This window comes from Otolemur garnettii, unplaced genomic scaffold (assembly GCF_000181295.1).
Source record: "Otolemur garnettii isolate 467f Iridium unplaced genomic scaffold, OtoGar3 scaffold00344, whole genome shotgun sequence".
In the NCBI taxonomy this organism is placed as follows: Eukaryota; Metazoa; Chordata; class Mammalia; order Primates; family Galagidae; genus Otolemur; species Otolemur garnettii.
Window position 1 is genome coordinate 32,860 of NW_003852739.1, and position 3,944 is coordinate 36,803.

The 3,944-nt window shown below is 42.7% G+C and overlaps 2 pseudogenes; both read right to left on the minus strand.

Annotated features, from left to right (window-relative positions):
* Positions 1 to 2,534: 2,534 nt before the first annotated feature.
* LOC100945757 lies at positions 2,535 to 3,317 on the minus strand (annotated as a pseudogene).
* A 76-nt stretch (positions 3,318 to 3,393) lies between these two features.
* Positions 3,394 to 3,849, minus strand: LOC111722748 (annotated as a pseudogene).
* Positions 3,850 to 3,944: the final 95 nt, after the last annotated feature.

Below are 3,944 nucleotides of genomic sequence, written 5' to 3' on the forward strand. Positions count from 1 at the left end.
AAAAAAAAAAAAAAGCAGCTCCAGCCCCCAAAGCCAGTTTGGATCCAGCCATATTCTGCCCATGGGAACCATGACAGGACACAGATAGTGATGAGAGGGTGAAGAGACCAGTGTGCACCACCATTCACTGTGTTCCAGAGCCTGCCTGAAGTGTCCCTGTTGGCATGCAGTGGTCTCTTCCTGTGATAAACCCAATGGTTCTCTCCTGGATCCTCTTGGCTTTGCCACTTTAGCTGGTCTAGAAAGACACCTTTCCCACCTAGTCAAAGTCTAGGCTGTCTCTTTCCCAAAGCTTTCCACCCCTCCCATTTGTCCACTTCTGACAACCAAGCAAAGGCCCGCATAACCCCAGAGCAGCACACAGGCTGAAGTGCAAGGCCTTGAGACACAAGTGACCACCATGGATAGTGACCTGGCTATAGACCAATTGCTGATCATTTGGGACATGGACACAAAAGATAATGAGAGCAGAAACACACTGTATGTGAAGTTGGTTGGGCCCATGCCCGAAGGTTTGCTTTGGTCCCTTTAACTGACTTTGGGTGTAGGCCCCATGAGGTGTCACGTGGCCTGACTCCTTCACTAAGATGCCAGATGTCTCAGCATGGGCCACCAGAGCCATCAATTGCTGCAAAACCCCAGGGTTGGAAGCGAGCCTTCCACTAGGGTATCCCATGGACAAAGAGACATTTTCTCTCTCTATCCCACCCTTTGCTCCTAAGGGAATGGACAGTGGGCAAACTGCCCACAGCGCTGACATGGAACTCCCTCCCTCAGCCTTTTCCTACTCTTGTTCAGACATGGCCGCCGCCAGGCCCCACAGTCTGGGCTATAGGACCCACCAGGTATACTGGTTGTCCACCTCGGCCTGCCACCTGCCTCTGGTGGCCCCACGGCACGATCTGCCACAGGATGCGCTTCTCCTAGCCACCCAGAGACCTCTGATCCATCCATGGCTTTGTTCCCTGGTCCCGCGCCCTCTTCCCCACTTCACTCCCAGGTCACTCTTCCCCAGGAAGTCCCAGGCAGGGCTCTGTGGGACGGCCAAACAAGTTCCTCTGGATGGCAGTATTGCTCCACAAATGCCCACCTGCCCTGCCTCTCAAGGCCATTCCCTCCGCCCTTTGCTGAGGAAAAAACATCAGCTAAAGTCCAACAAGACAGATCATGCTCTTGGATACTTAGGGGGAGCTTGGCCACTTTGGGGGAGTGCAATCTCACCTACAGGGCTTGTGTTGTGTGGCCAGGAACCTGGTCCCTTCACTTGCCTTCCTTTTTTTTTTTTTTTTAACATTCAGTGATCTATTTTAATGCAATTTTAATCCTTATTTCAACCTAAATGCAATAATAATTTGATAAGGTATATACATACAAAATCAATATATATCCTGAATTACAAAAGAATTTCCATGGGACTGTAACTCAAATCCATCCCTCTAAATCCTAATTCTCTATTGGTAAAACTTTTTTTTGCAGTTTCTGGCCGGGGCTGGGTTTGAACCCACCACCTCTGCCATATGGGGCTGGTGCCCTACCCTTTTGAGCCACAGGTGCTACCCCTCTATTAGTAAAATTTTACCCAATATTTTTTTTTCACATAGCCCTTTTATGAGCCAATTAAACAGATTTTTGTTTCATTTTGATTTATGCTGAATGTAATATAAAAATATAACAAGGTAAAAATAAACATTGTATAAGAAAATTTAAAAAGAAAAAGCAGCTTTCACACACAGTTGTCATCAAGTATATGTTTCCACAGTGAATAAGTACTTATAAATATGCAAATAAAACTTTATCCTAAATGCTTATCTTACCATCAATGCCATTCTTGCTATTGAAAAGTTTTTTTAGAAGCTTTCCCCAAAACTTAACTAATAGTATATCATAATCCCCAAAAAGATTTTAATCAAAAAAACTTTCCAACATGGAAGATTCACATGAAACTTTGTTTCTCTAAGGAAATAAAATCATTCTTATTATCGGAAGAAAGAATATTAAAAGAAATCAGCTTTTAAAACAAACATCTATACCAAAAAAAAAAAACGGTCTTTTCCTATATCATCCCTTTAAATGAAACATAACAAATGTTTACTACAGTAATCTCTCAGACTACTTTCACATAAAAACTTCAGAATACATAAAGCACATATTTCAGTTTTCAAAGATGCCATTTAGATTTCACATATTTAACAGCTACAGCATGGCTCACAATGGCACAGATATGCCTAACACATGAACACCATTAATATTTCATCCCTCGTTAACAGTCAGAAAGAACTACATGGTTTGAAAGATGCTTTAACTTATGTGTGGTCATTAAAACTTAATAAGTAATTCAAGTATGATCATATCAAGGCAGGCAATTAATCCAATATCACTATAAAAATCAAAGCCATAAGAATAAAAGCAGAAAACTTGGTTTCTCTACCTTTCATTTACATAGGTAGATATCAGGAACTTACTGTAGAAAATATAACAATTCTTACATATGGTTTCCCTAGAACATAATGGAGTTTCAGAAACTAGAAAAGATGTCAAGATCCGTAGTTGGCTTCATCAAATGCTTTTCTTGCCCATTTCAATTCTTCATTCATAGTAAACAAGTCTTTAACCCTAGCAAACTTCCCGGGGGTCCTTTTGAATCAAGAAGATGATATTTTCAACTTGTACTCGATCTTGTCTGCCAAAAGACATGGCCTCGTGAGTCATTTCAGTAATGAACTCTACCACAGTACATATTCTTCAAGAGGAGATACTGACTTAGTATAAGGATTCTTTTCATCTCCAAAGCCATGCATCAAACATCTCAATTCTTCAGGAAAAAATCTCCATCTTGGGCGGTGCCTGTGGCTCAAAAGGGTAGGGTGCCAGCCCCATACGCCGGACGTGGCGGGTTCAAACCCAGCCCCGGCCAAAAACTGAAAAAAACAAAACAAAACAAAACTCTGTCTTTTACCCTGTCTACCTTCTGTACCTCCTCCAATTTCTTCATTTTCTTCCTCAAAAGCAGGATCTTCCTCCTCATCTACCACTCCATCAGCCCACCAGCCTACGGCACCCTGCAGGCTCCCACACAGCAGGTTTTACTACTTTCACAGCCTCACTTCCGGTGACTTCCACATTAAAGTAAGTTTAGATTTTATTTTATTTTTAAACTAAAATATTTAAGAGTTTTATTTTTACATTCACAATACAAATGAAAACTGCCCCTTTTTTGGGTTTACTTCTTCCCTTCAAAACTATTCTCTGATAGGAAGGAGGAACAAGTCTTCCTTACTATGCTATTAAGAAAACATGCAGAGTCACACCACCACCATCTCCTGGTGAAATAGAACAAGTAATATGAAACTGACATAAAGAAAACTTCTCTCTACCCTTATCTGTCTGGTCAAGTCATTCTAGGATGGTGGGCACCAATAAGGGACTAGCAGGAGGTCTCATCATTGGGGGCCCTGGCAGCATTGGCATGTGACCTCCCATGGGTAGCCTCATTCCAGGAGCAGGTCCCACTGGCATCATCCCAGGAGGAGGAGAACCCATCATTGGCATCATGGGAGGGCCCCACATATGGGGTGCTGGCATCATACCAAGATGAGGAGGACACAAAAGATTGGGGAGAAGTGGAATCATCGCCCCTGCAGGAGGAGGAGCAGAGAATGGAGTGGGAGGTATTTTTCCTTGTTGAAATGTAGCTGTTGTTTTATCAATTAGGCTCTGGGCCTGCTCTTCCATCCATTTCTGATAGTAGTCCCTCACATTCTCTTTGTGCTTCCTCCCACTGCAGTGTGTTTTTCTCACAGATGGAGTCATGGGTGAAATATGTATTGCAGTAGTCACAATAAAACTTGGGCATATTCCCTCCTGGCCATTGGTGATTCTTTTCTTTTTCTTTTTTTGAGACAGAGCCTCAAGTTGTCACCCTGGGTAGAGTGCCATGGCATCAC